The sequence below is a fragment of the Neofelis nebulosa genome, chromosome X, assembly GCF_028018385.1.
Source record: "Neofelis nebulosa isolate mNeoNeb1 chromosome X, mNeoNeb1.pri, whole genome shotgun sequence".
NCBI classification, from domain to species: Eukaryota; Metazoa; Chordata; class Mammalia; order Carnivora; family Felidae; genus Neofelis; species Neofelis nebulosa.
Genome location: NC_080800.1, coordinates 14,376,337 through 14,393,570, shown reverse-complemented (window position 1 = coordinate 14,393,570; position 17,234 = coordinate 14,376,337). Strand labels below are relative to the sequence as shown.

Below are 17,234 nucleotides of genomic sequence, written 5' to 3'. Positions count from 1 at the left end.
CTTATGTTACTATGGGACATTTGTCACAACTCAGAAAACAGCATTGATACAGTGCTCTTAACTAATTCTAGTTTTTATTTGTGTTTCATCCGTTTTTCCACTAATGTCCTTATTCTGTTCCGGGATCCAATCCAGGACACTACATTGTATTTATTCTCGTGTCCTTAGTCTCTTCTGCTCTGCAATAGCTTCTCACGCTTTCCTTGTTTCTTGTGACTTTGACAGTTTTCAGAAGTACTGGTTGGGTATTTTGAAGAATGTCCCCCAATTGGGGTTTGGCTGATATTTTCCCCATGATGAGACTGGAGTGATGGCTCTGGGGGAGCAAAAGTACCATTCTCATCTCATCCTATCGATGGGACATGACTTGCAACTGGTGATGTCAACCTTGATCATCTGGCTGAGGTCATGTTTGCCAAATTTCTGCACCCTAGTTTATTTCTTTCTCCCTTTCCATACTCTCTTCCTTGGAAGCAAGTCACTGGGCACAACCTATACTTAAGGGTGTTGGGGGAGGTGTGCAGATTAAGCTCCAAGTATCAGTTTTAAATTTACATTTATTAAAATTAAATAAAAATTAGTTCTTCAGTGATACTAGCCATATTTCAAGTGGCTTATAGCTACTGTATCGGGTAGTGCAGCACTATACATTACTGCATTTCAATATTCGAGGCGAGAGGCAGCTGGTGAAGAGGTGAGGTACTCACGAAGGAGCTGATGGGCCTGAGTTAATTGGAAGGGAAAGAGATGATGAGAGAATGAGTGAAGCGCAGGGAGAGGCCAAGGACAAAAGATAAATTCATGAGAAGCATTAAGACAACATGGGGTGTGCGTGCGTGCGTGTGTGTGTGTGTGTGTGTGTGTAGAAAGGGGAGAGGGTAGGAATGGAGAGATGTTCCAGAGAATGTACACCTCAACTGTGTGCTTAAACTGAGCCCTGGATTTTGGTTAAAAAGTTTGAACTCACACATCTGGGCTCGTGTTTCACCTATGCTGTTCCTTAACTATATGATGATCTTGGGTGACCCACAAATCCTCTAAGCTTGTTTCCTCATCTGTAAAATGGGTAGGTACTAGTACTTATCTCATGGGGACATTGCAAGGATCAAAGAATATTTGTGTTTCAAAGGGCTTCATAATCTCTGCTATAATCTACAAATGGAAAGGTGTGGGATGGTGTTGGTGGGACATGAAAATTAATTGTTCTGTTGGTAAATTGAGGTGTACTGGTTCCTCTTTTGCCCCCTCTCAACCCCCAGATCCAGTCTCTCTCCCCTTTCTACCCCATTCTGTGTGTCGGGAACTTAAACACTGCATCACTCAGTCTCCCTGGCCACCTGGCATGCAGCTGGGGTTGGCCAATGGGAAATACCAGCAGGAGCTCTGAGTGGCAGGAGAGAAAGCCAGGGGATTTCTTCCTTGCTCTTCCCTGCTTTGGCATCCTGTGTCTGGTAGTGCCTGCACCCATCCGGGATGACAGCTCCCATGCAGAGGCCTCTCCTCCGTGGCTCCAACTCTTACCAGGCTCTAGTAACAGTGTTTCCTTCCCTCACTCCCTTAACCCTAGGAGTGGCAGCAGCCCCCCACTCTTGCTGGTTCCTGAGTGCTTCACCAACTTGGTTTGTTCCCCTAACCGTGCCCGTACTTTGGTGTGTCATTCTCTCTTTGAGTTTTCATTTAAATTATCTGGTATGAATTCTGTGTCCTGCTTGGCCCCTGACTGTGGTGGAGAAGATTGTAAGGAAGAGAATGTTGAGAGTGACATACAGGGTCAGCTGAAGGAGCTGAGAACATGAGGTGATGGCACCAATGCAAGGACTGTCGTGATTGAACTGGGGACTAACCAGGCTCTGGACAAACACACTGTCATTGAAATCTGAGGAGAAGAGAAACTTGGGAGTAAAATTGTACAGAAAGGCATGGAAGATGCCAGTGGTGTGGGTGAGATAGAGAACAGAGAGGGAGAAGAGATAAAGGCTAAATCGAGATTTCCATGCCAGGTACATCAAGAAGTCAGCCAGACCACAAGAGCCAAAGCAGAAGGTACTACTACCGACAGGGATGAAGACATTAAGAAGCTGTGCTTGGTTTTGAAAAGAGTGTAGGTACTGGACTCGTACAAGCATGGTCCTGGTTCCGCAACTGACTAGCTGTGTATCCTTAAGAGATTTAACTTGCCTCTCTGTGCTTAATTTCTCATGTGGAAAATGAAGGAGAGCTATGGGATTTAGATAAAACCCATTTGTTCATTCCTTTATAGTCCACAAATATATTTGAGCACCTATAATGTGCCAGACACTGTCTAGGCCCAGCAATAAGGGAGATAGATAAGGTTCCTCCTCTCATGGAACATTCTAGTGAGTAGAACAGACAAGGAACAAGTAAGGCATCTTAAATCAGGTTCCCTGGAAACAGATTGTGATGGAGACCTGCATACAGGAAGTTTATTATGCCCTTAGGGATGGCACTGGTTGGCAAATGAGGGAAGAGAGACTGAGCAAACACTGGTGGGGAGAGGTGGGTGTTGCACAGGCTCTGGCCCACCCCACAGAAGCTCTGGGACCAGCATAGTCCTCCAGAGTTGCCCCCAGGCAAGGCAAGTACGTGGGCCTTTATACTCCCACTTAAACTGTGAGGAAATGCAGGATGCCCCAGGGGAGGGGTGTGATCAAAGGACAATTCTTGAAGGGACACTCAGCTGAGAACACTCAGCAGCCATCACTCCCACTACCTGGAGGAGTGAGAACCATAGTCTTGAAAGGAAGATCTGGAGAGCACAACAAAGCATCTGTTACATAAATAAATACCGGAACATGATAATCACAGCTAGCAATAGGTGCAATGACGAGAACAAAACTGGGTAATGTGATAGATGGGGGAGTGGTCCATTTACATTAGATTAGGTGGTTAAATAAGGCTGTGGCACATCCTAACTGCTTAATAAGAATCGGTTTCATTGCCATCCCTTTTATTTTGTTGATAATGGTGGACACATGGATATCAACCCGTCATGAGAAATATGTGGTGCTATTTCTCTGGATGAGGCAGACTCCTAGATGCTGTGGAGGTTGCAGAAAAGTAAGGCATTATCTCTGACCCCAAGGAGCTTACAATGTAGTTGAGGAAGATAAGGGATATAGAAAATTAGCAAGCAATACCAGGTCATATAGCACTACTGTCGACAAATGGTGCAAGCAAACAAGGATAGAAGTGTCCAGATCCTTTTAGCCTATGTGAAATTTCACAGGTGAGAAAGAGCCGGGGTGGGGGTGGTGGTGCTAGTTTTGGTCAAGAAGAATAACTGGAGCAAAAACCAGTGATCTAAGAATGGGCATGCAGTGTTGATGTGTTTTATTGGTGGACTGGGCTCAGCAGAGCCACGCTGTTGTCCTTTTGCATTGGCCTGTGATGTTACTGAGTTTGTCCAAAGGCAGATGATCACTAAAAGCCATTTCTTGGAGACATGAGATCTTGCAGTGCTTTGGTGAGTGGTGGCTGTGTGGGATGGGAATGACAGACTGGGACCAGACAGTTCCAGGAGCTTCTTGATAAGGAGTAAAATAAGCCTAAGAGTTTGCGTCCAGGCAATTTTGCAAATGGTGGAACCACCTGTGTAGGTGGGCCTTGCAGGCAAGTGGAATATGGGATCAGATTCCTTAGGAGATACTGGGCACGAGAGGTAGTTCTGGAATAATATCTGTAGAGCTAACGCCTTGAAACCAGGAAGGAGAGCGAGAGCCCCATGAGAGAACTTACAAGCAATGAATGGAGGGCTAGAAAGCTCTGAGAAGCATATCTCCAGCACTTGGACGATGAGTCCTGTGCTACTACAAGACGTACAGTCTTGGTCCTTGAAAATATATGTCCTAAAGCATTTTCAGAAGATAAGGATGGTCAGCAAGACCATAGGCATCAGGAAGAAAGAGAAATGGCAGCAGTTTCAGAGCCTTGGCCCCGGTATGTTTTCTGTCTCCTTGGTTTGAAAGACTTTGTTGGCAGCAGAGATCTGTGCATTCCAAGGGTTTGAACTTGAAGGGAATGTCATTTTTGTTAACCTTTAACCAAGAAGGCAGTCCGGGAGGAGATAAATTATCTGCTCAAAGAGGAATAGTGGTTGCATTCAAAGGGGATAGGAGATTACTGAGGTGCTACTGCGAATGACCCCATGACCCTTCTTTTCTTTGGAGGATTGATGGAGAAAAGACTCCCCCTACTTTTTCTCTGGGTATTAAAGGGGAAGTCCCAGGAGTCCTAAGGAAAGGATGACAGGAGAACTTGAAAAATTAAGAAGAATATGAATCAAGTAAACAAGGAGGCATTTTCCCAAGACTTCTAAAGCAACTAAAGAAAATGTATTAACCTTCTAATGAAAATATTGCTATCTAACTCATCACTGGAAACAGCTCTTGGGGTAACTGCTCCATTCATCATTTTAGGAAGTTGCTTAGCAGGATCCAAGCTCTTGGGATTTCATCTACAGTGCCTACCTGCTATTGGTCAAGAGGCAGTGACAGAAAGATTTAGATTAAAAGGAATAGAATTTTATCTCACAGTTTTGAAATGTGCTTAGGGCAGTGATAGCAAGTGTTAAGTCAGAACCTGCTCTAATGTGGTAGACACTAAGATGTAGTGATACAAGTAGCTAGTTTAGACTCCTCAAAGATCACTAGAGATGGGGAGAGCAGAGGCTAGAGGTATGAGGAGAAATAGAATGGAAGATTCTGGCAAGTCCTTAAAAAACATAACTGAATAAGGTCACTAGTCAAGAGTATTGTACCAGTATCAATTTCCTGGTTTTGATATCCTACTACCATCACATTAGATGCCACCATTGTAGGAAGCTAGGTGAAGGGTACATGGGGCTCTATGTACTACTATTGTAACTTCTTGTGAGTCTATAATTTCAAATAAAATGTATAAAAGAAGTTGTGTGGTGGGGGAAGTGAGAACAATCCTCATGAACTTTAATGAGTATTTTTGTGGCTCTTTACAATTTTTAACATTTCCACAACATTTACCTCATTTGCACTTCCCAACAGCTCTGTTAGGTAGCAAAGGTGTACTATTATACCCATTTTATGGAGGAAGAAACTGAGGCTGAGAGAGAGAAAGTAACTCACCCGTGGTCACAGAGAACAAATTGCAAAGGCAAGGCTCAAATTCACATCTTTGAGTTCTGAATGCCGTGATTCTTTGAGTCCAAACTCATTGGGCCTAGGTTGGGTCACACAGACACAGACCCTGAGACAAGGATCTAAGGGCAAGTACCTTATTTGGGAGGTGATCTGAAGCTCCCGTAGGGGACCAGGGAAGCCTGGCAGGAAAGTACATTATGGAGAATATTGCCTATGTGGGCAACTGGGGTTCACTCCTGCTGGGGAACTCTGGGAGATGAGATAGAACATGCCTTCGAGTTATACCCAATGAAGGGATGAGGAAGCTGGTGTATTGACCTCTCAGTCTATCCTATATTGAGTGAGGACAGTGCTCTTGGGGTTCTTACTCCATGGCTCCTCTAGATGAGTCCATTCTCAGGCCAAGAGAAAACCTCAGGCAGAGAACCGAAGATACTGCTTGAAGTTGGACTCTGTCAGCATATACTGGAAAGGTTAATGCACAGAGGATGTGGGCAGGGTCCCCACCAACAGCGACTGTCCCTTTATTTTATTACCCACACTCTCAACGTTCTGTCACTCAGACTGTTTCCTCTTATCCTAGAATATTCTCCAAACATGTGCATGCACGTGTGCACACACACACACATAGGTTGAAATAAGGGAGGGCTGCCTTTTTCTTGCTTGTTGGGCACAAGAGTCAGCATCTAAGAGAGAAAGAGCAACAAAAGAGGGGTGTGTGTGTGTGTGTGTGTGTGTGTGTGTGTGTGTGTGTGTACATGGAGCCTTGATGCGTGCACGTCCGTGGCTTATTGAACATCTCGATCGTTACGATCCACCAACTTATTCCGAAAGCAATTTGAGGCTGAGGAGAAGATATAAATGTTGATGTCCAGGGGGTCAGAGGTTAAGTCAAAAGTCAAAGGTTAGTTGGCGTTTTCCATTGTACCGATATAAGCCTAGCCCATCTCTTGGGACTCCTTTCCAAGGGTCTAAACGTGACCAAAGAGAGCAATCGGCTGAGGAAAGGAGTTGCAGATAGCATTTTATTTAGTTTGGTGGATGCTACAGAGGACGGTACTGGGATTCTAGAGAAATGGGCTGGCTAAGTAGTCATGTGAAGGAGGGGTAGAAGCAGAGTCAGTGGAGGCCTTTCTCACAGATGTTGCCACACACTCAAGAATTGATTGGCTCATTCCTTATTCATATGGCATTCCTTCTCCAGGGTACACGCTGATCTACTCTTCACCTCTGTGGGCTAACGTAATCATTATGTGCGCGCTCTAGAAATTAGTGCCATTTCCCCCTGCTTGTGCCTGAAATAGATATTTCAGACATTTATAACTCTCAGTCATTTTAATCCAGGCGTTTGCCCCAAGTATGTTCCCAATTAGAGCCATTTTGCTCTGTGGTTGATACCATGAAGTGGAACACATGTTCTGATCTTTAAAAAAATCTTTTAAATGGCAAAGGTATACTATGTTTGCCTCTATTATAATAATTGAAAGGCAGCTGATAGAATCTTTCTCAACCGTTTATCCAACCATAAAAATTTGACCCTTGAATTAAATTCATAAAAATATCCAAGGGATGTAATACCGTGAAATCTAGAACTTTTTTTTGTTTTTATAAAACGTCCACAGCTTTAATTCATTATATCTTCGCAGATTTTTTCATATTTAAAAGCTGCCGTAGGATTGTGATATCAAGTCATAAATAATAAAAGTGTTCAGTTTTGGGACATGTAACATCATTTTATTTCCCAATTTACTATCAATTCCTTCTAAATCATACCATATTCCTGCATTAATACTATCACATTTTGTAAGCCTACATATGAAGAAGCATAAAAGCACTTTAACATAGAAAATGCATTTGGATTTACTCATATTTTGATACCATGCTTTTTTGTGCTCTTCAAGCTTCAGGACTTTTTTTTCTCACCCATTTTCTCACCATAAACTGGAAACCACATCCACTGACAGCCTGATGCCCTTACATTAATTAGGTCTGCCTCCTTTTCAAGGGGCTGGTGATTTAAGAGGGCCTGCTTCTTGATGCTGGGCTCACTAGGAGCCCATTAGAGTTTCCCAGGTATAAGACATGAGGTACAGGTTTGCCTCCCTTCACAAAATAACATTTCTCTCAAATCTGTGAACAGAGAGGCACTTGGTAGCCCGTCAGCATAGAAACTAGGATGTGCTGGTTTTTCAGTGGTTTTTACTACCAAACGGATGCCCCTGAATTACGGGACACAAAATGAATAGTCAAAGGATGCCCAAATGCATTGTTAAATGGTGGAGGCTACAATATAATTATGAACAAATATTAAGCAACACCAGCAGAGCCGGCCATTTAACTTAAGTTTAGAAAATAACTTGACACATGGTATGGCAATTTTGGCTTTGCCAAGAAAGAGCGATTCACAAGCAACCCGATCATCGACCGTTAGAAGCATTTCGTCAAAGAAAGGCCATTTGAATTGTCAAAAAGTGCCAGAGGTAAAGTGTATGTTGGTGCCCATAGGTATAGCTGGGCCCTTCTAGGAAGGGTGGGTCTTTGTCTCAGTAGGACCCAGGTTCTTGGAGAAAGAGATGAGTGAGACCAACTATCTTAGCGAAAAGTAGAGACTGCACCCCAACCTCCACTTTTTGATTGGGGGCTCTCTACCTGGGAAACTATAATGAGTTCCTGGTGAACACAGCATTTTGTCTCAATCCAGAGGCAGAGGTCCTCTGAAATTGCCAGCACTTTGCAAAAGCCTCTTTATTTGGAATCTTCATGAATTACTTTTCTTTTTTTGAGGTATAGCTTACGGGAGAGTGCACAAATACGGAGTGTACAGTTTAATGGATATTTACCTATGTCTACACCCATGTGACCTCCATCAGATCAAGATGTAGAACATTTCCAGAACCCCAGAAGTCTTACTCCTGCCCCCCTTAGCCGCTACCCCAGGGTAAGCACTATTCTGACCTCTAGCGCCATAAAGTGGAATTGCTGGATCATAGGGTATATGCGTGTTTAGCTTTGCAAAAGTATTGAACCAATTTATAATCGTAACCAATTACTTTTTGTTTGCCCAGATTTTCTGTTGTTGGCACTGAAATTCGCGACAGCTCCTCTCTTGCTAGTGCTTGACCTAACCCATGACAAGTTTTCACTACCCCCCTGGGTTTATAATGGTGTATAAGCCAGTATGGCTGTCATTTGTCATTTGCTTGTGGTGGCAATCTCAGAATGAGCAATATGGTGACACCCTATGATTTCACACTTATCGTGGGTATTAGCATGGATTTCATGGTAAGTCTCCATAAGACAAAACAAGACCATTTTGGTTAAATCTCAACAAATCCTGACCTGTGTCATTACCTTCTAAGACCCCAAAGCCTAAACCACTTCTTTTGCCTCCCAGGCAAGGAAACACACCATTCTCAAAGGGCTTCCAAGAGCTCTTTGGAAAATAGTGGATTTGAAAACCTCGGAGTGTGAGAAGAAGCCAGGGGTTTTGCCAATGGGAGTGTCATCATTCAAGCCCCATTTTAAATCTAAACCAGCTGATGGTGTCTCTTTACATTTTCTTTTTTTTCCCCCCAAATCATAATTAGGCTTAAATTTTTTTTGTTTCAGTTTTTATTCAATCCATCTTGGAAAAATGTGTACCTTTAAAGGTCTGGGCACAGCTGACAGAGGGTATATGACACGAATATTCTGTTTGGTATTCATGTCGTAGACTATTAGTGCCATTTGTTTAGAATTTGATTTTATTTTAAACATTACTCAAAAATAAATATATAAATGCCTACCAGAGAACACCTGTACGTTTTCTTGCCACCAAACAAGCTAAGAATGCATGCCCAATGGCAGGCAATGTTGTCTGGGGGGTTGCTTTATGGACAGCTGGTGAAAGGAGGCTATCAAAAGGGGAAAGTAAATGAGGCAAGATTGACCAAATAGAGATCGTTGTCGAAGCTGCATGATGGGTGCAGGGGGTCCTTCCTACTATTTTCTCTGCATGTTGGTGTTTGTTTTTCATAATAAAAAATTTTAAAAATCCTATCAACAATAACAAAAGCAATCAAGTTACTAATTAAGGGGGGTATGGAACTGTGGAAGAAGCAGAATTTTGAAAATAATTTATGGAAATATGAATGTGAACTGGTATTGTGGTTATGTTTTACAAAAATAATCCTTATCTTTTAGAGATATACCCGGAAATATTTATGGCTGAAATGATATTCTATCTCATTTTTACTCAGGAAATGGGTGAGATTGGCCACGGGTGGATGGTTGTTGCTGGATGACGGAGCTATGGGGATTCATTTATACTGCTTGAGCCATCTTTGTGGACACTCAGGAATAAACTAAAAAGGAATTCACGCATATCTATTCAAAGGACACAGATTAGTACCAGCGATTGCAGATTTGGTTTTCTCTTCATACTCAGGTGTTGAAAAGCTTAAATGAGAATGTTTTCATGACACCAGCTATTGCATAAAGCACTTCTGAAATTGTTCTTACATTTGGGAAACCCATTAAAACCAATAAAAGTCCAAACAAAAACGTGGCTGTAGGGTTCAGATAAATGTCACCCAGTGGATTAACAATTTCCCATGGTTCCAAGGGTACCAGTGCCAGGTTACCTGGGGAGTAGGGTTTCTGTGTCTCTGAAGCACGTCCATCGAATCACCAGTCAGCGGGCTGGGTAGGGCAGGTGCGGGACACAGCTTCCCCAATCCTGCCTCTTCTAAAAGTTTACAGACCATCTTTCAAGGACTAATTGTTTCTGAACCAGTATCAGAATGCCTTGGTGTGATAAGTGTACCCCACGGGAACCATGGGGCTGAACACCGCAGTATGTACAGTGCTTAGGGACACTGGCTCAGAAGCCAGAGCCAGCATCTCTGGATTTAAATCTGGAGCTGTGTGACCTTGGGTAAGTCATATGATCTCTCTGTGCATCAGCTTCCACATCTTTAAAACAGTGATAATAATACTCCATCCCATGGGGTTATTGTGAGGCATAACTAAGGTCAAGCCCTTAGAACGGTGCCTGATCCATAGTAAATGCTTCACGAATGCTAGCCACTATTATCATTATTTGTAAGTGGGTCTGGCCTAAAGCATGCTATTTCCCCATGGAGCAGCAGGCAAATGTGCAGATGACAAACAGTCATGCTTCCCATTCTTTTCTCTCCGAAGATTCCCTAGCCGGGGTGGGGGCAAGTAGTGTTCACTGCAAGGAACTCTGGGAGTATAGTCTGAAGGGATCCTGTTGCAAGTACAAATCTCTTTAAAGTTTAATATTTTAGCTTAAAAATCTCACATATTTCACAGCCTGCACCACAATACAGCAACGTTTGTTTTATTATAGAAATGATTTGAGCCACCCCGTATATTTTTGCATAGAATTGAGCATCAAGAGAGATACTTTGTGTTCATCCCATGGCTTTCCTGATCCTCTGGATATGTCTCTCGGTTCACGAAGCTGAGACACTTAGAGCCATTTGATTTAATGAACTTCCCAGATCTTCCTCCCAGACAATCTAGTGTCCTTCTCCTCAACAGCACTTTCTTTTCTCCAAGGAGCACTGCCTAAACTTTACCTCATGGCCTTTTATGATCAGGGTATTAGGTCACATCTCCTCCTATCCTCGTTTCCATTGGCTCCTCTGTGACTGTTGACTCCACTCTTTTTGAAACTCACTCAGTTCCTTTCTGGGAGGTCATGTGGCTTCAGGACCTCCTCCTACATCTCTGGCCACTCCTGCTGCGTCCCTTTGGCAGGATCATCTTTTTTTCTATTCTCCCAAGTGTCATGCTCCCTGGGATGTTGATATCAGTGCTGGGTTCTCATTCTATGTGTCCTCCCAAGGTGGCCTCACTAATACCCAAGCCCTCAGTTTCCACTTATAGGGAACATTCTAGTCTTTGCCTGCTTGACAGCTCTTTTCCCACCTGCTAGTGCCAGAATTTCTCTTTCCTGGAGGAACACACTTGTGGATTTCATGGAGCTGACCCTGTCCCACCCATTGCCACAGGTCTGGGTTCACGACCTAGGCGATTGTCGATCAGAATGTTCCAACTTCAGGTTATAGGACTTGGTTCAAGAATGGGCATGTAGGGGTGCCTGGGTAGCTCAGTTGGTTAAGCATCTTGACTCTCGGTTTCAGCTCAGGTCATGGTCTCATGGTTTCGTGAGTTGGAGCCTTGCATTGGGCTCTGTGCTGACAGTGTGGAGCCTGCTTGGGATTCATTCTCTCTCTCTCTCTCTCTCTCTCTCTCTCTCTCTCTCTCTCTCTCCCACTCCTACTCAGTCTGTCTCTGTCTCTCTCAAAATAAATAAATAAAATAATTTTTTAAAAAAAGAATGGACATGTAACCCCCAATGGATCAATCACAGTCTCTATGGAGACTTTTCTGCTGGAGCTATCAGAAAACAAAAACGAAAACAAATCTCTTCTGAGTTATTGAATGAATAGATGTGAACTGGGGACTTTGGGGTTGCCAGAGGCCGTCATGCCCAAGAGAGTCCAAGAAATTAATTAAAAGAGAGACAGAAATCCAATATTGTCATTTAAAACCCTGAATCTAGCTATGCCTGAAGCTGAAGAAACAACCCTGGGGCTTTTTGGTGTCTTCAGCCATGAATTCCCTTTTCTCCCTGCACTAGCCTTCTATTCTATTCATTTTCTTGTCACTTGCATCCACCCATATGCTGATGACTCCCAAATCCACATCCGTGGCCAAGGCTTCTCTCCTAAGCAACAGACTCATAGAAACAACTTGCAATTAAGCAATCCCCACACAGATGTCCCACACAGACAACCCAGACACAACATGTTACTTGCTAAATATAATCGCATTATAAATTTACATTTACTTGTTAATGCTTTAAAATTTTCCACCAGAATGTAAACTCCATGAGGACAGGAACTTTGCTCGTTTATTCATTGTTCTATCTCCAGCACCTAGAGGAACACACATAGTAGATGTTCAGTAAATATTCCTGAAATGAATGAAACAAAGGGATTTTCTTTGACTCCATTTGTAATATCAAATACCATATTCGGTCAGTTGCTAAGTCTTATAGTTTTAACTCATGAATATCTCAAATCTCATATCTCATCCCCTCATAGTACCCCACTGCTTACTTCAAGCTCAAATTGCTTCTTGCCTGGACCATGGCAAAAGTCTCCTAACTGGTATTCTGCTTACAGCTACTCTCTACACAATTGTCAGGCTCTTCCTAAGTTGCTTAAAATATATCAGTGATGCTACAGAGTTTTCTGGCTCAAATCCTGGCTCCTGCCTCCCTCTCAAGGCTCATTTCCTGGATCTCTTTCCATTCGGCTATGCCTAAGGAAGAGGGAATCATTTGGGGGGTCTCTCAAATTCATCAGCATGTTTCTTGCCTCTTCATCTTTGTACATGCTGTGGTCTCCTCCCATGCTCCCCCTTTCACCTTCCTGATTGTCTTGTACAACTCCTGTCCTGTCCTTCAGAAAGTCTTCTCTGGTCTCTGAGTCCCCATTCTTATTGGACGTCCCTGCTATGTTCACAAGGCTCCCTTTGCACTCCTTTGTGTACCAAAGCAGTTACGTAGCACAGACTGTTTTAATGCTGATTAGTATCTATATTTTATTTTCCTCTTGGCACACAGCTAGACCACATTTCCCATCTTCCTTTGCAGTTAGGAGTGACCATGTGTCTGATTCTTAACAATGGAATGTGGACAGAAGTGATGTGCATCACCTCCAGGCCTTGCCCATTAAAACCTCTCACATATGGTCCTCACTCTTTTTCCCCTCAGTTGAGTAGGGAGGACTGAGGGCGTTCGAGGAGGGAGAAGCCACGACACGTGTGGAACCACTGTCCAGCTCTGTGACTTGGGCTACTGTGGGGTCAAAACTGGGAAATAAAAGAGGAAAAAACCCCAGGAAGTCCTCCATCATCCTGACTTCTTTGACTTGCCTCCCCAGTCTGCCTGCTAATTATTTGCTTTTCAGAGTCTTCTGCTAGTTGTTGCTGCTGTTGTTTTGGTGTCCTGTCTTAGTTGTAGTCCCCGGGGGCTGATAGGAGGTAGAGGGCGTATCCATCTTGGGTAGCATCCCCTGTCACCTTGTTTTTGTTGCCTACTCCTGAATACCTGGCTCATGTTTGCCAGGTGGACTAATTAATTGTCCAGATTCAGAAAACCAACCATGACCTACTCTTACCAGAGTAGTATTTCTCATTCTCAGCTTTACAATTTACGTAAGCGTGAAAATGTTTGAAACAGTTCTTGGGAGAACTGCAGACGTGATTAAGGATAGAGAATAGATTCTCCAAACAGAGGTTACACTGTGTGCTCTTACTTAACTTTCCCGCTGGGAAAAGAATGAGTGGTGATGATTTTGCATGCAGATCTTCAGATTACTAAGGGATGGAAATTTGCAGACCACTGTTTTTTAAACTGAATGTGTCTTGTTTCTTGAATCTTATAGACACATGTTAAGCTGAGCTAAGAAATCTATATTCGTGGGTGCGTTGAGAATTTGATTTTCAAATTTTTGATTCCCTAAACAATAACATTTACAACTCTTTATTCTTATTTATTATAGACAGGTATATCAGTTAACACGTATTTGTTAAGACCTCCTACATGCAATGTTCAGGGGGACTTAAAGAAGTTTAAGTATTACCTCCTGTTTAAAAGAATAGTGATAAAGCTCACTGATGGGAACCTGACATTTTGCAAAGCACTTTTACTCTTCTCGCCAACGTTTTCCTCACAGTGTCCCAGTGAGGTAGGTTTTAGTCCCATTTGACAGTCTACAGAGGCTCAGGAAGTGTGAGGAGTCTGTCTCTGATCACATCATAATGGCAGAATTGAGTCTTCTACCCCGGTCTTCTGGTTCCACTGTCTGTTCCTTTGTCTTTATGCCTGACTCCAGCTGGGGAATAAAATATCCCCCCCACGAACAGTTATCCAACGGTTCCAAGCCGGTTACGACACATGCCAACTTGAATGATCAACTGTAGCAGGGAGCACACATTCCTACCTCCTTGTTAGGGCAGGCAGCATTCTAGAAAGGGTACTGTGGGCCTGACTGGCTCACTCAGAGCACTAAACTATTGGTTGCAAATGTTCTTACCAATACTGATGAGGTAGTGTTATTCACGACATAATAAATAAAGAACATGAAAAAGGCTGAAAGAGTGCTGGGGCCCAAAGTATGAGAAGTAGCCATCTTTGAGTAAAATTCCGCACGTAACAAGCTACCAATAATACACTCAGTGGTTCCATCTTCCCTGTCAGTGAAGGAACTGTGGAACACTTGAGCTGATCACTTCTTCCTTTGTAAGCAATTAAGTGTATTTTGCAAATTTAGATGTCAAATTAAAGATGTGCAGAGCGAAGACTAACCCTGGGTGAGAGTCAGGACATGGAAGATCACCTGCACAGGGGCCAGAGGGACGATTTTCAGGTTATGGAAATGTTCTACAGTTTGTTTTGGGTGGTGGGTTCTCAAATGCTTAAAACTTACAGGAAAAGAACATTTAAGATCTGTGTATTTTATGGTATGTTCATTATATCTCAGTTTTTTAATGTGGAAAAAAGGGGCGCCAGGGTGGCTCAGCCGGTTAAGTGTCTGACTTCAGCTCAGGTCACGATCTCATGGTTCTTGAGTTCAACCCCCGCATCAGGCTCTCTGCTGTCAGTGTGGATCTTTGACATTCTCTGTCCCCCTCTCTCTCTGAACCTCCCCTGCTCATGCATGTGTGTATGCTTTCTCTCTCGCTTTCTCTCTCTCTCTCTCTCTCTCTCTCTCAAAAATAAACATTAGAAAATGAAAAAAGATTTCACATGGAAAAGAGCATACAGTTTCTCAAAATTCTTTGAGGGGTATATTAACAAAAAGTTTGATAACCATCGTTCTGGGCACATGTGGAACAAATCTCTTGTTTTCCAAGCTTATTTTTCCTTTTGGCTTCTCAGATCCATGTAGCTTGACTGTAATGTAAATGATCAGTAACATGTCTCATAATTTTTGTGTTTTGATTGTTAGCTTTAGTGTTTTTCTCATAGCCACCTTGGATTTTTGTGCCAAAGAACATTCTCCAACAGAATAGAAGAGAAGGGTGGGGAAGAAAAGTAGGGAGAAGGTTAATCTTCAGGTAATTTGGTGAATGGAAGTATTTTTGTTTGTCTTTGTAGTTGCTCCCTCCCAGAACCTGTTTTTTAGAGGAAGAATGTGAGTGATTAAAGTAGCTTTTTCATGGAAATAGAGCCCCCAGATCAATGAGCTGGTTTTGAAGAATTGCTCTCCAATTCCTTATGAATTTAGAAGTGAAAATGTCCTGGCACAGGGACGTTTGCATGAATCAGGGAACGGATACAGTGGATCACACTGAGTGAAGATGCTCTGTACTGACAATTTTATCCCTGACCTGGCTCTGGTTGTCATTTCTCTGCGACTTGCCCATTCAGCTAGGCCATAAAAACCTTAATAACCAGCTGAATGTTCTTGCAAAGAGGGCATGAAGCCCCAGGATTCTTTAATCATCTGTTGCAGTGGAAACAAGTGACAAGGTGGCCTGTTCTTCCGGGAATAATAATTCTGTCTCGTGGCTACTTCTCACATATGCTACACAGCTTCAAGAGATTTAGTCAGTCCTCTGTATTTTGTGTGTCTGGTCTCTGCTTTCTAAGGCCATCTGATTGTTCTCTCGTGCTTGAGATGGTCTCTGGGCTTTCAGAACTGTGAGCCACATCTGAGAATTTCACTGAGCTGCAGGGATCAGGAAATTGAGGTTTTTCTTCCTTTTCTTACAGATCTTCAGATAACTGGGGCCAAAATGGTGCTTTGGCAATAAGGAACATTAGTGCCTTCACTTTCCTTCTTTGCAGGTGTGGCAGTGATAACAGGGATGAAGGGATGATGGGCTCACTTAGAACAGTCTAAATACTGATCTTTCAGGGCCCAACAACAGCAACACCTGTCTCTGGTCTAGAGAGTTCAGTTTCTTGCACTCAGTAACACTACCACTCATCCTCAGAAGCAGCTTCTCCACCAGTGTCATTAGTTACGGATGTGGTGTCCTCAAGATCCTCTTTTTTTTTCCCCACTTCAATCACTTTTTTTGTCACTCATGTTCCCGAATTTTTCACTTGTTTGCTCAGTGTTCGCAGCTTCACCTTTAACTCCAGCACCTAAGTGCTCTAATACCGGCTCATTTAGAACCCACACATCATGTTGAGCACCTGAAACCATGGCAGCACCTAGCTCCTTCTCTAGGAGCTCAGTATTGACGTGGTGAGGTAGGCAGTATGGACACCATCCTCTCTGGTTCTTGTCCTGGAGTTGGAACTTTCCTCCGCACATTGCCTCAGATGATCTTGGCTCAGAGTATCTATGCTGCGGCCCAGGAGTGCTGACGACAAGACTCCTTAGCTTATCACAGACCGGGCTTGGATATTTCACAGAGACGCTCCGATGTCCAAATAGCTCCCGCAAAAGGAGCTACTTCGCTACAGGCTACCGAAGGCTACTTCGCTATCATATGCTAGCCTAGATAACGCACGGCCGCTCCGTTTCGCCTGTGCGCCTGCCACCTGCAAACTCTCCAAAAGCAGCAGTTTTATCATACTCGTTGTACACATAAAATCAATCTGATTGATTTGGTCTGGGGAGAAGCCGCAAGCACAATCAGATGTTGGACAGTGTGCCGAAGTTTTTAAATGATGCCCTCTTGGCACTGAAGAAATTGCAGTCTGTTGACCAAAACTTACAGCTATTCCACGGCTTGCTACACCTCAGCTGAATCTGGCAAGTGTTAGTCAGAGGTCCTAAGGCCTCTCAGCAGCATTTTGAAACTGATAGTAGCTGAGGATTTGTAAGAGACAGTTGCTGTCCTGCAACGATCTCTGTGCTCTCCTGTACTCTGTTGAATAGTGTCTCCCCCAGCCCTCCAAATTCATGTACACTTGGGACCTCAGAATGTGACCTTACTTGGAAATAGGGTCTTTGCAGATATAATAAGTTAAGATGGGGCCATACTGGATTAGGATGGGCCCTGATGCAATGATCGGTGTCCTTATAAGCAGAGAAGAGGCCACAGAGTGACACACAGAGA

The 17,234-nt window shown here is 43.3% G+C and overlaps 1 pseudogene; it reads right to left on the bottom strand.

Moving 5' to 3' along the window:
- Nucleotides 1-15,588: 15,588 nt before the first annotated feature.
- On the bottom strand, nucleotides 15,589-16,483 carry LOC131503013 (protein Mdm4-like; annotated as a pseudogene).
- Between the last annotated feature and the right edge of the window lie 751 nt (nucleotides 16,484-17,234).